Raw genomic sequence first — 20,118 nt, 5'->3', positions numbered from 1 at the left:
GTCGGTAAAACTGGACATGTCTGCTCATATTTATATATATATATAAACCTATAACAAAAAAAAATCAAATAGGTAGATACTCAAATTTATAATCCATATTCATAATCTACTCAAAATTCACATAAACAAACAACTTTAAGTCTTTAACAAATTCAAAGTCTAAATTACAAAATATATATTTATCTTAAAGTATCACTTAACAACCGTAAAATATAAATAAATGACACAAGTTCACAATTCACTCTACAAAACAAATAAATTTGGAGTTTTAACATTTAGCACTAAGGAGTCAGAGTTGTCTCATATCGAGATTATATTTTTGCACCAAATATTATCGTCAGATAGTACTCCAAGATTACAAAAATGTCACTTAGATTACGCACAAATGTTAGGAACCAAAATTTGTAATTTAAATATGAGTTGGAAGCATGTGCCTTGAAGTGTTGAGGAAGGGTTGGAAAGATGGGTCACCTTGTAATGGGTATTTAAATTTTTAAGTTTTTTTTTAAAAAAAAAAATATGTCTATAAACCGGCCGGTTTAGTCAAATATCGGACGGCTCATCGGTTTTGACCGATTTTGATACTTGCCCGGTTAAACATCTATATCGTACCGGTTAGGAGTCCAGTTTACCAGTTTTTCAGTTGAACCGGCCGGAATGGTACAGTTTTTACATCATTGATAAATAACATGAATAGATAATCAATGTCTAAGTTTTCACTCAGCCCCTACGTTTTGTCGTCAATCCCGTGTATGTATATAGTTGAAAAAATATTGCTGTTGGTAATAATCTCCCAAAAAACATGTCATTCCATCTTGATTTTTTTATCTCCATTTCAAATTTTGATTGCCAACTTTAGAATGATTTTAGGGAAATTTCAATGCGTTTTAATAATCTTTAATACTTTTATTCCCGATTTATTCAAATTTTAAACCATGTTTCATTCCCTTGACTTTATGAAGATTTCCTTTTTGCTTACATTTTGATTTTGTTTTTCGTTGCAATTCATTAAATCAAGACAAAATATTTTGACTTTGTATGAGCTTGAAATGTATTTCACACCTTTTTTTGACATAATGGTTTATCTAAGCATTCATTTTATTCAAGAGACACAACTATGTGACCATTCATATATGAGATGATTGTACCCCTTTCAGAATGAAGACATTAAAAGGGCATGTGAAGAACCGGTCAAGACCAAAGTGTTGTAAAGTTGAACGATATGTTGTTGAGGAAACTCCTGATTTATTGTACTAGATACCTTATAGATGGTGATCTCATAGGTATTCCAAAGCCTCGGTATGCAAAAAAAACATCCGGTAGAGGTGTTACTGGGAATGAAATATTGACTATAACAAGAACCAAATTGGAGAAAGCGCACTTATATATTTTACATAATTTCGACAAGGTTGAGCCATATGTTGAAAGACACAAGGAGATGCTAAGGAAGTCTTACCCAAGTAAGAATGAAAATTGGATTTCCAAAGAACATAATCGGTATTTCATAAAGTGGCTAAAAAATCACATTGATAAGGAGTTTAATAAAAATGCACATTCGATATCCAAAAGGTTGTAATAGTTAGCCAATGGTTCAAGTATTCATGTCTTGTCCTACATTGGTTACCTAATTAATGTGTTCATATTTTATACGAAAATATAAGATGATCAAAGTAAAATGCAAAATAGTTATGTGACTCTTGTTGCTCGAACTTTACACATGTCAAGTGCAAAGATAGAAACCCAATATATGCAAACATGTCATACTTTGGAGTGATTGAACAAATACGATAATTGGATTACACAATGTTTTGGATGCCAGTTTTTAGTTTATGCGAGTTGATAACAACAATGATTTCCGAGTTGATAAGTTAGGATTGATGCAGGTGGATCTTAATAGACCGGATATAAAGTTGAGTCATTAATTCTAGCATCACAAAGTCAACATTTATGTTAGTGACTCAGCTGATATGGAATGGTCAATTGTTCTTTTAACTAACAAAATAATCATCAATAATATTGATGACCAAGAATAGGAAGATATTGATGGTGAAGATGATCCTTTTTTGGGACATATGAGTCGCGTGAGAGTGACCAACTATGGATGATGATTTATATACAAGAGATGATCACGATGAAAGGCTTTGGGTGAATCAATATGTTCCTCCAAACAATGATGATATTACAAGCCAAAAACAATCAAAGAAAAGGAAAAAGTAGATGTATGTAGTCTTTGTATAATTATAGCTTAATTTTGATTGTTTGTAATTTGCATAATATTATTTGTTTGTAATTTGCATAATTATTTTGTTTGTAATTATCTACTCTACCAAAAATATGATTGACATGATATTCATTGTTCGTAGTTTGTATTTTATTGATGTTAATAAAATAAACTTCTGGCATATATTAATATGTGTTTGATGTTGAGAATGTATAAATGTCTATGTTGTTGAGAATGTTTGTGTTGCTAATAAATGTATATGCATGTATTAATGTGTACAAATCAACAGCGAATTATAGAGGAAGCTCTGACATGCGCTGTTTTAAAGGACTAATACAACAACGCTTTTTATAGACTAAGTTGTTGTATATGCTTAATACAATAGTGTTCTTTGTGTGTTGCACTATTGTATTAAGATGTTATTTGAGAATATTTATGAATAATGCAACATCGTTTTTTAAGTATGCATTGTTATATATGCAATACAACAATGCAAGCATAAACACTATTAATCATGCCTATATATTACGTTGTTTATGTATGAAATATATGATAATGATTTTTGTATGATGTGTTGTTGTATATATGCAAAACAACAATGAGAATAAGTGTTGTTAATCATGATAATATACTACTACGGTCAAACAGAAAGCGCTCAAAAGTAATGTTATACATGTAAAATATGCATTCTTGAACTGCAACCCGAACGTAATGGACACAAATATCTAAACTATATTGATTCTCCACCATACAAATGGTGAGATGGTATATATATTTGATAGGTTGTTTCCTAACAACATTTATTTACTCGAATTTGTAGTCGTTCTACCAAGCAGGCTTAGCTGCAATTCGTTTGGGCATAGTAATGTGCTCATTTTGGACCATAACACAATCCAATATGGATTTTTTTGGGTTTCCCACATATATCATCGCACTGGAGGCAATCTTGTCCGAGCCGGGAACATCCACAGGTATGTGAGACTAACTCTCCCAGCGGATATTTTTTCCATCCACAAGACTCGAATCCGAGACCTTGCTTAAGGAAAATCAAACATATACCACTTGAACCAACACCTGTTCGTAATCCAATATGGATTTCCTCTACTACATTATAATAATAAGTATTTGAAGTCCAACAGAGTAGATCAACTAGAGAACAAGCTAAAATAAATAACAGTGTTGTTAAAACAGTACCGATTATCAAACCGGTCAGGGTATTGGTATAGTGGTACGGTGGTTCAGTAATTAAACCGCATGTCAATTAAACCGGACATACCTGCTTATATATATATATATAAACCTGTAACAAAAAAATTCAAAGAAGTAGATACTCAAATTTATAATCCATATTCATAATCTACTCAAAATTCACATAAACAAACAACTTTAAGTCTTTAACAAATTCAAAGTCTAAATTACAAAACATATATCTATCTAAAAGTATCACTTAACAACCGCAAAATATAAATAAATGACATAAGTTCACAATCACTCTACAAAACAAATATATTTGGAGTTTTAACATTTAACACCAAGGAGTGAAAGTTGTCTCATGTCGAGATTATATTTTTGCACCAAATCTTATCGTCGGACAGTACTCCAAGATTACATAAATGTCACTGAGATTACACACAAATGTTAGGAACCAAAATTTGTAATTTAAGTATGAGTTGGAAGCATGTGCCTTGAAGTGTTGAAGAAGGGTTGGAAAGATGGGTCACCTTGTAACGGATATTTAAGTTTTTAAGTTTTTTTTTTTTAAAAAAAAAATATGTGTATAAACCGGCCAGTTTAATCAAATATCGGCCGGTTCATCGGTTTTGACCGGTTTTGATACTTCTCTGGTTCAACATCTATACCGTACCAGTTAGGGGTCCAATTTACCAGTTTTTCGGTTGAACTGACCGGTATGGTACAGTTTTTACATCATTGATAAATAACATGAATAGATAATCAATGTCTAAGTTTTCACTCAGCCCCTACGTTTTGTCGTCAATCTCGTGTATGTATAGTTGAAAAAATATTGTTGTTGGTAATAATCTCCCAAAAAACATGTCATTCCATCTTGATTTTTTTATCTCTATTTCAGATTTTGATTGCCAACTTTAGAATGATTTTAGGGAAATTTCAATGCGTTTTAATAATCTTTAATACTTTTATTCCCTATTTATTCAAATTTTAAACCATGTTTCATTCGGTTGACTTTATGAAGATTTCCTTTTTGGTTACATTTTGATTTTGTTTTTCGTTACAATTTATTAAATCAAGACAAAATATTTTGACTTTGTATGAGCTTGAAATGTATTTCACACGTTCTTTTTTTGACATAATAATTTATCTAAGCATTCATCTTATTTGAGAGACACAACTATATGACCATTCATATATGAGATGAATGTACCCCTTTGAGCATTATATGAAGGCATTAAAAGGGTATGTGAAGAACCGATCAAGACCAGAGGGTTGTAAAGTTGAATGATATGTTGTTAAAGAAGCTCTTGATTTTTTGTACTAGATACCTTATAGATGGTGATCTCATAGGTATTCCAAAGCCTCGGTATGCAAAAAACCATCCGGTGAAGGTGTTACTGGGAATGTAATATTGACTATAACAAGAACCAAATTGATCAAAATGTTAACTATAACAAGAACTCATGTATGTATAGTTGAAAAAAATATTGTTGTTGGTAATAATCTACCAAAAAACATGTCATACTTTAATGAATTGTAACGAAAAACAAAATCAAAATGTAAGCAAAAAGGAAATCTTCATAAAGTCAAGTTAATGAAACATGGTTTAAAATTTGAATAAATCGAGAATAAAAGTATTAAAGATTATTAAAACGCATTGAAATTTTCTTAAAATCATTCTAAAGTTGGCAATCAAAATCTGAAATGGAGATAAAAAAATGAAGATGGAATCAACTATTTAAAACTGATTTTAAAATATTCAAAGTGCTAAAAGAAAGTCATTAGTGATTAGTTATGTAACCGATGTTAACTTCATATTTCTAAGCAAGGGTGACATATTTGAATCCCCATATTTAGAAATATTAACAGCTGCATGAAGTGTCTTCTCCAATTTTCCAATGCACTCACTCACAACTATATTCTACTAGTCACATGAAGCTTTCATCCTCTATATTATTAACACTACACACGTTCTAAACAATATTTTACTTCCAAAACGAAATTTCCTATGGATGCTAGAAAGTTTCTGCGCTTCCCAGTTATTTCAATTACTGTAGCACTAATTCTGTTTATCACCTGGGTTCACTTTCCATTACTCCCCAACAAAGAATCATTACTAGATAGCAACATTTTCTCTAGATGGTGCACCTCCAAGAACCGTTTCCACTCTTCCACAAAACATAATCTGATCAAGAAATCTTCATCTTCCACTCTCCACAGTAACCCTAAACATGAATATGATGTTCCACACCACCCTCTTGACCCTCTAACTATTCAAGAATTCAACAAGGTTCGTACCATCCTTTCCACTCATCCTCTCTTCAAATCCTCATCAACCTATACTATCAACTCCATTGTCCTCGAAGAACCAAATAAGAAATTAGTCCTTAAATGGAAAAAAGGAGACCCATTATTACCTAGGAAAGCTTCTGTTATTGCACGTGTTAAGGGTGTGTCTCATACACTAACCCTAGACCTAACTACCAATAAAGTTATAAGCCATGAAACTGGTTCCATTTCTGGGTACCCAGTTATGGCAATAGAGGAAATGGTGGGTGTAGTAGAGGCTCCATTGAAAAGCATAGAGTTCAACAAAACAATCATTCAACGTGGTATTGATATGGCTGATATTGCATGCTTGCCAATATCTTCAGGGTGGTATGGGACAAAAGTGGAGGATAATACAAGGTTGATTAAGGTGCAATGTTATTCTAGAAAAGGAACTTGTGAACTTTTACATGAAACCAATTGAAGGGCACATTGTGTTGATTGATATAGATAGAAAAGAGGTTCTAGCTATTTCAGATAATGGACAGAATATTCCTTTGGCAAAGGGTATTGACACTGATTATCGTTATTCCATTCAGAAGCTCAATGGAGAGCTGAGATTATTCAACCCTATATCGTTGGAACAGAGTGAAGGTCCAAGCTTCACAGTTGATGGGAATTTGGTGAAATGGGCAAACTGGGAATTTCATCTCAAACCTGATCCAAGAGCAGGTATGTAATTCTTCTGAATTTTTAGATATTATAAAATGAGAAAATTGAGCTAACCCATCTTATTTGAGTAAGTTATTTTTGTGTTACTCATTTTTTATTTGTCTATAAGCTTTTTTTCCTCCATAAATTAGCTTATTTTATATAAAGGTTAGAAAAAAATAAGAAAAAAATAGTTTCAACAGTTTCACCCTTAAATGATACTTTTCCCTTTTTGGTGTTGTGTTTGTTTTAACAATTATCTTATTGGTGCATTTTTTGTTTTCCATCTTGGGAAATGGAACCTGAATTTCCAAAATTATTGAAAATGAGAAAAATAGTTTCAATAGTTTCACACTTAAAAAAATGATTATTTTCCCTTTTTGGGTAGTGGTTTAACAAAAATAGGAATCTATTTATTTCAATATAGTTTTAATATTTTAGATCTATCTACTGATTCAAGTTATTAGATGTCGACTAAGTTTTTTAAAATTTCCCTTTTTAACAATTATTTTAAGTGTAACCTCTATTTCCCAAATTATTGAAAATTAGAAAGAAAAAATAGGTGTTGTCCCAACGTATCTCAATCATTTTCTAAACCAATGAATAATGAAAAAAATAATAATAAATATTTAGTTTTTTAATTGATAAAGTATATTTTTATTCTCTTGACATATAGTTTGTCACATACTTTATGACACCACCCTCATCCATTTTCATCATTTTAGAAAATTATCCTTGTGCAATTATTACTACAATGAAATTTGTGTCACTCTTTACATGCTCTCTTGTACCTTTCTCTTCCTGTTGTTGCTGACTGCTATGTTTGTGAACCAAAACAGAAATAGACACTGGCAGATGCTATTACACTTACACATTTCTCATTGCCTTGCCATCAGTAAGAAAAAACACCAATAACAAAAAACTTGGCAGGGGCTATAATATTCACTCAGTCCCTTCCTATATTAGTTATCACTCAAATTCCAAAGACATCAATACTTGGAGCAGGGACCCAATGATTATGGGTGACGAAAAGGGAAGTGAACAGTAATTTGTGGAAATGTTGCACTAGGCATCTAAAGTCGCATTTGTGGTATTGAAGTACATTTGGGCAGGCATCTAAAGTCGCATAAAATTCAAAAATGTTTTTTATGACAATTTAATTATCTTGAATGATATTGCAACGCCTACAATGACTAAAGAGATACTGCAATCATAATTTAAAAGTTTCATGTGCTTACCCTTTTCTAAACATATTTTTGTGAAATTAGTTATATACATTTGACTCCCTTAACATTTTTACGGATACATCTTTGAACAGGTATCATAATTTCTCAAGCCAAGGTTAGAGACTCAGATACATCAGAGTTAAGAAATGTGATTTACAAAGGGTTCACATCGGAACTATTTGTGCCTTATATGGATCCCACTGATGGGTGGTACTTTAAGACATACATGGATGCAGGTGAATATGGATTTGGGTTGCAAGCCATGCCTCTAGACCCCTTAAATGATTGCCCAAGAAATGCTTACTACATGGATGGTATTTTTACCTCTGCTGATGGAACACCCTATGTCCAATCCAACATTATTTGCGTTTTTGAGAGTTATGCTGGCGACATTGCATGGCGACATGCCGAGTGTCCTATTACTGGCTTGAACGTAAGAGTCCCATTTATGCGAAATTAAGTTTAGAATTGAGGTAAATGCTTTGGTAAGATGACTTTATTTCCAAAGTGAACAAGGAAGAGTTAATTAATTTAGACTATAGCAGTGTTTTAAATCATGTTTGCAGTCGCGATTGCGGTCACGGTTAATGCGACTGCGTTTATTGCGGCTGTTGCGTTATGAATTATTTTGGAATCAAAACAATATTTTTGAAATCGATGCAGTCTGATGCGGCTCAATGTGGTTGCGTTGTAACCTAATACAGCCCAAGTATACTTGTGTTATGTCCTTATGCTGCCGCATCCTTGTGATTTTATGTCACACCATAATTATAGTGTAATATAATTGTAGCGGTTGCCTTAGCTGCAATATTGTAACTGTAACTGCATCACATACGTTTCGCAATTTGAATAATTGGATTACAAACCCTTAGTGAGGTGACATATTCAACTAAGGCTACACATATTCCTACTTTGCAAAATGATTTCTTTTTGATTTGTGGTTCACTTATTTTGGATTTATGCTATTTTTGCAGGTTAATGAAGTTAGACCTAAGGTAACATTGGTGGCTAGGATGGCAGCAGCCGTGGCAAACTATGATTACATCATGGATTGGGAGTTTCAAACCGATGGGCTAATCAGAGCAAAGGTTAGTTATAGAAATTCAATTTAGTGTGTACATAATTGCTTAGGGAATTTTAATGAGATACTGATATTCTCTCTATTCTCCTTAAGTCTATATTAATGATTTAAATTATGGATCATATCGCATGATGCAGTTATAATATTGCAGTATTGTGACTGTCACAACTACATCAGATCGTAATTGTGGTGTGACATTGAGTCACAATAATGTGGCCATATCGGACCACAATGCAACTGCATTAGACTGCATTTGGGCTACATCAAACCACATCGATTTTAAAAATATTTTTTTACTCATAAAATAATTCACATTACAACGACGGCAATCCATATTGCAAGAGCCACAATAACTACAATCACAATAATTATAACTGTGACTGCAATTTAAAACACTAGTGAATATTTTCCTCAAATAATTCTACAGAAAAAATGAGCCACCTGAATTATAGATGGATGCTAATTCAATGCAGCTTAGTAACTAATAGTTTACGTATTCAAATCCCATAAAAAGTCTGTAGTTTTATGCACTAGATCACCCTTTGTTTTTTTATTATATTCAATAATTTACTTCTCATAGACTTTTTTTTCTAATGCAGGTGACCAAGTTCCCAGCCAATAAAACATCTATGGCAACCTTTTAAGTGAAAACATTATTGGAGTAATCCATGACCATTTCATCACATATTATCTTGATATGGACATTGATGGCTCTGACAATTCCTTTGTGAAGGTAAATCTCAAGAAGCAAGAAACCTCACCAGGAGAATCACCAAGAAAGAGTTACTTAAAAGCTATAAGGAATGTAGCAAAGACAGAAAAAGATGCCCAAATAAAGCTTAGTCTATATGACCCATCAGAATTTCATGTGATCAACCCTTCAAAGAAGACAAGGGTAGGGAACCCTGTAGGGTACAAGTTGGTTCCAGGTGCCACAGCAGCTAGCTTGTTAGATCATGAAGATCCACCACAGAAGAGAGCAGCTTTTACAAACAACCAAATATGGGTCACTCCTTACAACAAGAGTGAGCAATGGGCTGGTGGCTTATTTGCTTACCAGAGCAAAGGTGATGATACTCTACAAGTGTGGTCCAACAGGTTAGATAATATTATCTAAATTTTTCATTTCTCTTCGTACTAAAATCTATGCACTAATAATATAATTTATGATTAATGTATTAATTATAAATTTTAAACAAATTTTTTTACCCTTTTTATATCATAGTGCGATAAAAATTTGATATTTTATAATTAGGTATATCATATTTGCTAAAATAACATTGCTCTATAAAAGAAACCCTTTAGATTAATTGTGAGCCATCAAATACATCGTTGAGATGACTTTCATGCCTTCTATTTCCATTAATTTTCTTTCAAAACTCAACTTGAAAATTGACCTATAAGATCCATTAGTTACATTCCAAAGAAATTATCTCTCTTTTCAATTAAATCATATAATCTTACCCAAAAAAAGATAAGAGGATACAAATCCTAATTACAGAAGGACAGTAGTTTTCTTCATAAGGAGAGAAAATGATACACAATTTAGGAGATTTGTATCATGGTTAAATTATGAGAACAAAAGTTCCATCTATTCTTCTGTGAGGGCATGCACATGAGAGAACTTTTTATATATATTACTCTTCTAATTAATATTTTTTATACCTATGATTATATTAATTTGCATTCACATCATTTCATTTATCCTATCATAATACATATTGAATGATTTAATGCAACTTACACCCTCATAGTGTGTATATTTATAGTTTATTGTTTAGTGTATTTGAAATTGAATTTGATCCCTAATTTGACATTTGAAGAAATCCTCATATTGACGAGTTTCTAAAATTGTTAATATTTTTGTTGGTAGGGATCGTCCAATTGAGAACAAGGACATTGTGTTATGGTACACAATTGGGTTTCATCACATACCATGCCAAGAAGACTACCCCATCATGCCTACTGTGTCATCAAGCTTTGATTTGAAACCTGTCAATTTCTTTGAGAGAAATCCAATTCTAAGAGTGCCTCCCAATTTCGAAGATGATTTACCTGTTTGCAAGGCTCATGATTCATCTTGAGATTCCACTATATTGCATGCTTCTATGAATAATAAATGTTAATTCCACGTATAATAATTAATGAAGAAAATATTACTCTATAATATTCCATGATAAGTTGTTAATTTTTATTAAACCTACTTGTTTGTCTTTTAAAATTCAACGACAAATAGTATAGAATATCAATTGTGCATATATATTTCATTCACAATAATAGTGTTTGAGCTTAAAATGAAGTGAATGGAAACACTACATAGGATATAATACTGAAAACTATAATTAGGTTTGTCTTAAAATATTATAAATATCATTTTTTTTTTTTGTAGCTCATACTTAAAGGAGCTCGCATTTCGTTGCTTCTTTCATCTACAACAATGACTCAACCTTCTCACCGGGTGAAGTTAGCTAATAGATTGAATGATTCTATAGTACTATATCATATCTTAAAATTATTATATTGTTGATTTATATTATAAAGGTTATTCAATAAAGAGTTTTATATGGTTGTTAATTGAGGTAGCAAGGTACCCGGAACCGTAGGTACTCACAGATAATACTTACACTAGGTCAGGTATGGGTCCATGTTTTTGGACAGCAAGTAATTGAGACCCGCAATTTTAAGACCCGTTGTTGGATGAGTCTAGGTCCGAATAATGAAGTGCCTAGACCCGTGAGTACCTGGACCCGTGACTTCTTCCTATATATAACAACATAATTGTAATATCATGTTAATCATGACTGTAATTTTATATCATTAATTTATCATATTAATTCATAAATATGGTTGTCATGTTGTTAAATAATGATGTTATATTGTTAAGGAGTGTGATATGATCTTATGTTGTTAATTCATATGTGTAATCTAATGTTGTAATGATTAAACAATTCTTACTAAATCAATTTTATATCATAATGTTGAAGTATTGATTTTGTTTTTATGTTTCTTTGATTAAAATGATTTATGTTTAATATACAATTTATTTTTATTTTAAAAATTTAAATTATATTTTATAATTTTTTTATTATTAATTGTTAAATAACATATAAAATTGTAGGAAATAAAATATAATTACATAAATTTCTCATAATTATTTTTAATATTTTTTAATTCGTAGGTACCCACAGATCTGCCAAGTACACAAAGATCGGGCACCAGACTTAGTGGTATTAGCACGAGTCTGCATCAAAAAATGAAGCAAGAAGACGGATCCGAAGAATGCACTACCCAAAGACATTAACATCCCTAGTTCTCATCTCCCTAACACAACATCCAATTTTATCCCTACTTAGGGTTAATTATATATACCATACATATGCTTTTCATACTTCTTTCATCCATATGACAAATACTTTTATGCCCTAAATTGACCCATTAGTATGTTAGTATTTATTATGAAAGAGATTTGAACTCTCAACTTTCTTCATTCCCTTCCTTGAACCCTTTTACCCTATCATCTTATGCATCAGATATTTTGCATATCTTTCTAGAAGAAAACAAATATACAAAATGCATATCATAAAAAATAGAAACAATTATTTATACAAACAAAGAATTATATGATGCTGGCCTGCTATACATTGGCCATTAATTATGTTAGTATTTGCTTAATTGGAATTAAAACCAATCCAAACACTACAAGAAAATATCTACTTAACCATGGTCCTTTTGCCACATTAAATGAGTCGTGTCAAAATTTATACCAATACCAACCCATTAATTAGCACACTCCCTCCAATTTCTTTTTCCCTCTCCCTCCATTTTCTTTTCCCCTCTCTCCTCTGTCCCGCACACTCATTATTCCGTTAAAATCCTTTTCATCTCTTCCTCTGTCCAAATTCAATCTTCAATCCCTCTTAATTCATTCTTCAATTCTTGAAGTCATTCTAACGAATTCAATATTCAATTCACTCTTCAATTCGTCAATTTACTCTTCAATTCATCAATTCATCTTATTTCCCCTTAAACTCCATTTTCTTCTTCTTCTTTTTCTAAGCTACCAAAACCCTTTCTTCTTCATTTTAAGAATTCACTCTTCAATTCATCAATCTAGTTTCCTCCAAATTCTTTCATCAAGTTCCTACAATCAACAATTCAAGTTGAGCTTCAAGCAACTAGTTCCTACATAGCTTCACTTTTTAATCACTCAAATTCCTTAATTTGTATGGATACTTGTATTATGAAGTTGTTTCGTTATCTAATTTTTAGGGTTTAACTTCTTTTCATTCATCTAGTTTTATTATTATTTATGTTATCTAGTTGAATCTCTCAGGTCAAGTACTCCAGTGAATCAGACAATCCCACCAAGTGTGAGTCCCTTTTCGATTTTATTATTATTTTCTTTTAATTTTCAGATCTTGTAGTATTATAGATTTCCATCTATAATATTTTTAAATTGTTATTTTATCATTTTATTCACTCAAATGTATTGTCTGTTTGAATAATTTTTTTGCCTTTGCAAGATAGTGATGCTTTCTGTAACATCACTTATTATCTCTTTCACAACGTATTAACAATGTAACAACCATTTGGAAAGATTGTTATACGAGGAGTATATGAACTGACAATATATAACCAGTGTCATTTGAGTTAATTGAAGGGCAATGTTTCTAATAATCTAAGTTTATTAGAAAGGAGTATATGTATATAAGCATTACATATATTGTAATTAATTTGAAGCACTATCAATGTCTTCAAGGTAATCAATATATACTCCTTTGAGGATGATTTTGTCCAGTGCATATGCCTTTTGCTTCAATTTTACCTCTGTTCACCTTTTAGCATATGTTATTACTTATTAGCATTTAGGATGGTTGATACTTCGAAGCACACCATGTGTTTGATAAAATATTCAAATGAGTGCAATTATGGTTTTTGGTGGAATGTGATTTGAAATTGAATAAAAATATTTTATATATACTTTTATTGAAGTAGCTAGTTATGTCAATTGAACTCATAGTTCAATTGTTTGAGCATATTGCAGCTTTGTCATATCAAGGTTCTATATCATTTTAAGTGTATGAAAATGAAAATAGCTTATGATGAAGGTATATGGTAATTAAGTTTATTGGTTTTAGTTTCCATGTATTTTGTTGCAACTGTTTGATCTATTCATAGATTAATTTGGAGCTTGGGAACATGTGAAGGAGGAGGTAGGATAGTTTCTCAATGGATCTGCGGTATTTCCTTCTTCGTGATCGAGTCTTGAAGCTTTACAAAGGCTCAAAATAAAAAATGTTGATTGCACAAAACCCATACTCTCATATATATGTATGTGTCAGTATCAGAGTGTATGTATGAAGAAAACAACACAAATTTTTAACTTTCATCAAACAAAATCATTCACTATGATGATGTGAATAAGTTTGTGTGTTTGTGTATACTATAATTGGTGTAAAACTAGTATGCAAAAGCTCATGTGCAAGTAGCAATGTTGATAGTATGGTCAGAAATGTGATTTGTCAGGATGAGGTTGCAATGGAAAGGGGGACAAGGAAATTAAACATCTTTACAAGTTTAATCAATTATTGATATTGTTATTGAGACTCTTCCAGTCACTCTCTATTTGTTATTGAGACCTCTGATATTAATAATAAATATTATTGATTTTGAATCTCAAAGAATTCTGTATTTTGAAATTCCAACAGTTCTTGATTGTTGGAATTGATATAGGTTGTCCTGCAGATTGGTATACTTAAAAATTCATGTGAAGTCATGTTGAAGGAATTAAAGCAATGGATGAAGCCAGAAAAGGTATTTTGTATCTTAATTTGAATTGTTGTTTAGTTATGTGCATTTTAGAAAGAAAAAAAGCTAAATTATATGGAATTTGTTATAGTTTTTCATTTTTTTGTTTTTGTTGTTGTTGTTGATTGCAATGTTTTGTAGTCTTTGATGAAATTTCACCTTCTAGAACAACATGATGATTTTCATTATTATGGAAATAGTAGTCATGATGAGAGTAGAGCTAGCCAAGGTAGGCACTACTCTTTTTTTGTGATTGTTGTTTGTGCTTCTTTTAGCTTGAGAGGAGCATTCGGTTCATCAATATCTGCAAGTATTGTAGTTGTAATTATTGTTAAAGGAGCATTAGTGCTTCGTAATCCAAAAGAAGTAGTTTTCCTCAGCTTATTCAGCTCTTCTCCATTTATGGCCCTGACTAATTTTCCATCCGAAGATCCCCAATCAGAAAACGTATACTTTGCTGCTTCAGGGGTTGTAGGAGAAGAAAGCTCGGAATGTTGGTTCACCACACTACGCTCAATAAAGCTTTGGCTCCGCTTTGAAAAGGCATCCATTCTTGAATTCAAAGCCACTATAGCTGCATCACCAGATTGATCAACCTTATAGGATGGTCACCTTATCACATTTGAATAGATTTGAGGCTGCTGGTTCACATTTTGATGCATCTAGATTCTAGTTGGAGGTTGTAACTGAGAACCTACACCATCAAATGAGATTTCATGGAACTTGGACAAAATAGGTGGATCAAGAGACCCAAAACTGTCTTCAAGGTTAGCTGGCTGCACTCCTGAAATAATTTAAGTATGTCTTGGACTTACTTCACCTACCTTCTAGCTAGGAAGGGATGAGAAGAACCCTACTCTATCATAATTATAGGCATAGTTTCTCCTTATATATAATTGACATATCATATATGTATCACACATACTCAACCTTGTTACTTTTTTATAACTTGGAAGGTTGGTGGGAGAGATTGGAGAAAGCAAGATGTGGGGGGCAAAAATTATGGAGCATTAGGTTCGTTATCAACAATACTTAAGATTTAAAGCTTTTAATTTGATTTTATTGGTACAAGAGAGCATATGAGACAACATATTTTTGTTCCATATGTGGACATATATATATATATATATATTCTAGTGGCTCTAGTCAACATGTTGAAGACTTGAAGAAATATGTACAAACTTTAGAAGTAAAACTATCAGGGTATGAAGAGACCAAGGAGCAACTTGCACATACTCAGAATCGTTTGGCTACTCTTGAGAAGTTTCTAGTCGAAAAATTTGGTAGTGAGTTAACCACTTTCGCTCGTGATGTTCCACCATCTTAGATATGGTTTCTTAAAATTCATGAACTTATATGATCATAACATTTTGCATTTTGTGTTTATCAGCATTTTTGAATGTTAAACATTTGGTAATTGTATAAGATTCAATTTTATTATTATTAGCTAGCAAATATTTAATTTTATTATAAATTTACCATTATATTATTGAAAATAAAGATTGTGAGACAATGACACATTTGGATCATGAGAGGAGTATGTAAGAAAGTAACTTTAAATAAATTTAATTAGCCACGGATGTATTGTGGAAAAATAAGCAACTTAGCCACGGTTGTGGTGTGGCAAAATCAGAAACTTAGCCACGGTTCGACTGTAGCTGAATTAAACAGACTGTGGCTAAATAGATGTTACCACATTTCACAGAAGTGTAGCGAAATAACATAATAACCGTGACTAATTTTTAGCAACACCATTCCTTGCCACAACGACATTAAGTGTGGCCACTCAATCTAGCTACGGTTTTTCCCCACTTTAGTCACGGTTTCAACCGTGGCTAACAGGAAGTTTTATTGTAGTGAAATAATAGAAATTGGTCATTATTTAGTTAAAGTTTGCTTACTCATTGAATTAAAATCAATGCAAATAGTACAATTTAACGATAGAATTATTTCCTGGTCAAAGTTGTTTGTGATTATGGCAATTATGAATAAGTAGAGATACATTAACCATCAAATAGTGTGTTAGTGATTACCAAAGTTTCGAGCACATGACAATTATGCTAAGGACGATGAAGTAATGGAAGATGCAAGAGAGGCAGACCAAGTTTTGGCGTTAGTTGAAATTTTGACAAAATGTGTTGAACCAAGCATGCATTGACACTTCTAGATGAACATCTTGGATTGTTGGTAATGAGAATGAAGGCTTGCCGGTAGAAAAAATCATTAAAGTTTGACATAGGAGAATGACTTTCATGACTTAGATTGATTGCAGTCATATCATTGTGATTTAGTGTAATTGTAATGTAATAAAGTTACAACAATCATAACAACCACAATATTATGAGTGTGACTCATCTCAAGTAATGGAGAGGCAAGTGACTTTTTCCTTTGTATTTTAAGGGTAAAAGTCTAATATCATTACACATATAAGGGATATAAGTGTCAATATATATTACTTTTTGTTCATTTTTACACACCACTTGCCTCTCCATTAATGGCGAGGAGTCTCACTCCAATATTATGGTCACAACCATGTGACATGATCTACTATTTAAAACAATGATTCTTATATTCCTTTTTAGTAACCACATTCCTTTAATGGAGAACAAATGCCCAAATGTCAAACATCACGCAAGGCCCACATCAATATAATGATACCTCCTTGTATGGCTTTATGGTCTTTCTATCTTCTTCGATTTTTAGATTAACAATGAAAGATCCTATATTTTGATTATCAAAGATAGAAATTCAATTAAGAATGAGAAGTTACACAAGAAGAAGGGGATGTCAAAAATAGAAGAAGGTTATTGAAGACAGATATTGACGAAAAAAGTTTATACTAATTGTGAGTTTAAAATTCAAATATGTAAAAGTAATGTTGTAGTGAAAGAACCATGGAGAAAAAATATAATAGAGAAAATGACATTGAGAATTTAATGTGGTTCAACAATTTGTCTATGTCCACGGCTTAAGAGCAACAAGAATATTTCACTATGATAAAAAGAATTAAAGTGTTTCACTCACTTCCCAAAATTCAAGTACACCCAATTTCACTCTCACTCAAGTATTTCTCACAATATTACAATAAGAGAATCAGAAGATAGAATATGCACTAAGCAAGTATTTGGTGTGTCTTATAATGGCTTGGAGCACTCCTATTTACAGTCAAAGTTCTTGAAGATTATGTGGCCAAAGGAAAAGAGCATTAATGTTGGTTTCACCATAGCCACTTCTTTTACTTGGCTAGAAATTCTTCATTTCTTCAAGATGATCTCTAACCACTTCTTTTTTGTTTGACTCAAGAATGTCTTTTCATTATCTTTTTCTTTTAGCCAATATTCAATAAATCTCCATTTTGACTAAAAGATTATGATAGCTATTCTCCCACAACTCTTCTTCATGCCCACTAGAGATTTTGAACATTAATCAAATCCAAACAATGTCTAAACTTGGTAGTTAGAACTAGCTTCGTCATCATGTCTTTTCTCCACTCTAACAACTCCTCTCTCCACTTTGTCTCTAATAAAGTACATCTGAACATCAATATGTTTAGTTCTTTCATGATACATTGGATTCTTTGTCACATGTATAGCACTTTGACTATCACAGTAGATGGTTGTTTCTTCGAGTTGTATACTCAACTCTTCAATTAGATCTTTCTCCCAAATGGCTTCTTTTACAGCTTATGTTACTACGATGTACTCTACTTCAGTTGTAGACAAAGCAACAATTGATTGTAGTGTTGCTTTCCAACTAATAGTACAACCACACAGTGTAAAGACATATTCGGTGAGCGATGTTTGCTTATCTAGATCTTCAGCATAATTCGAGTCAACATATCCAGTGATCTTGTTTCCAACATCTTTGACTTTACCATAAAAAAGCCATATATTTGTGGTATCTTTCAAGTAGCGCATCATCCACTTAACAACCTTCTAGTGAACTTTACCAGGATTTGCCATATATTTGCTTACCATACTTACTGCATGTAAAATATCTGGTCTAGTGCACACTATGGCATACATGAGACTGCCAACATACTAGCATAAGATACACTTGACATCTCCTCTTATTCATTCTCAGTTTGTGGACACAAGGCCATTGAAAGTTTGAAATGAGTCACCAATAGAGTAGTGATTGGTTTAGCATTTTGCATGCCAAAGAATTCCAACACTTTCTCAATGTACTTCTTTTGTGACAGAAAGAGTATGCCCTCTTTTCTATCCATCTGAATCTGCATTCCCAGAATTCTCTTTCCAGCTCCTAAGTCATTCATTTCAAACTATTAGCTCAGTTGGGCTTTCAAGTTTCTTATTTCTGACATGTTCTTACATGCGATCAACATGTCATCAACATATAAAATCAAATAGATGAATGAATTATTTGTAAACTTCTTGTAGCATACGCAACTATCATGTTCACTTCTGGAATATCCATTTTCAAGCATGAAGGTGTCAAATTGTCGATACTAGTGTCTGGAGGATTGTTTTAAGCCATATAAAGATTTCTTCAGCAAGCAAACATGATCTTCCATCCCTTGAAATTCAAATCCTTCAGGTTGTTTCATGTAGATTTGTTCCTCCAACTCACCATGCAAGAATTAGTTGCTCAAGTTCTAGATCAAATTGAGCTACAACGGCAAGTAGGATGCAAATAGTGTTATATTTTACCACAAGGGAGATAACTTCATTGAAATCAATGCCTTCTCTTTTTGTAAAACCTTTGGCCACTAATCGCACATTGAATCTTGCATCTTCAACCTCAGGGATTCCTTCCTTCTTCTTGAAGACCCATTTGCATCCAACAATCTTTTGAACCTTCAACTGTTTCACAAGAACCCAAGTATGACTCAATTTCCTCTATCATGACAGAAATCAATTTGAAAGCTTCTTTATTGTTAATAGCTTCTTCATATGATTGTGGTTCACAATTGTTGATATTATCATAAACATTTAGAGTGTATGACACCAAATCAATTTTATATGTCTCCTTTGTCTGTCCCTAGCCAACTGATAATTTTTGTAATTGGGAGATATCAATATCAGTACATGCATCACAGACTTCTTCTTCTTGATCAAGTGTTTTTTCTTTTGTTGGCTCCACCTCAAACTCCATCTTCTCCAAGATATTAGGATCTCCATTTTTACTTGATGACTTTGTATGAGGCTTTAGCATTTCAGCTTCATTAAAAGTAAAATCTCTATTAATAATGCACTTTCTTTTTTTGGCCACCATAACTTATATCCTTTCACACCATCAGGATATCCAAGAAAAATACATTTCAATGCTCTTGCATCAAGTTTTCCTTCTTTGTTATGAGCATATGCAGGACAACCAAATATCCTCAAATTTTCATTATTTGCCAGAATACTCGACCACATCTCTTCTGGAGTTTTGAAACCCATGGTCGTTGATGGACATCTATTGATCAAGTAACAAGCTGTATTGACAGCTTCCACCCAAAATTCTTTTGGCAATCCAGCATTTAACAACATACATCTTGTCCTTTCAAGTAAAGTTCTATTCATTTGTTCTACAAGTCTATTTTGTTGTTGAGTGTGCCTCACGATATAAAGTCTGACAATACCCTGATCCTTGCAAAAATTTCCAAA

The 20,118-nt window shown here is 32.3% G+C and overlaps 1 pseudogene; it reads left to right on the top strand.

Moving 5' to 3' along the window:
* Window positions 5,421–10,784, top strand: LOC109327647 (annotated as a pseudogene).

This window comes from Lupinus angustifolius, chromosome LG15 (assembly GCF_001865875.1).
Source record: "Lupinus angustifolius cultivar Tanjil chromosome LG15, LupAngTanjil_v1.0, whole genome shotgun sequence".
NCBI lineage: Eukaryota > Viridiplantae > Streptophyta > Magnoliopsida > Fabales > Fabaceae > Lupinus > Lupinus angustifolius.
This window is presented reverse-complemented; position numbering and strand designations above follow the sequence as displayed.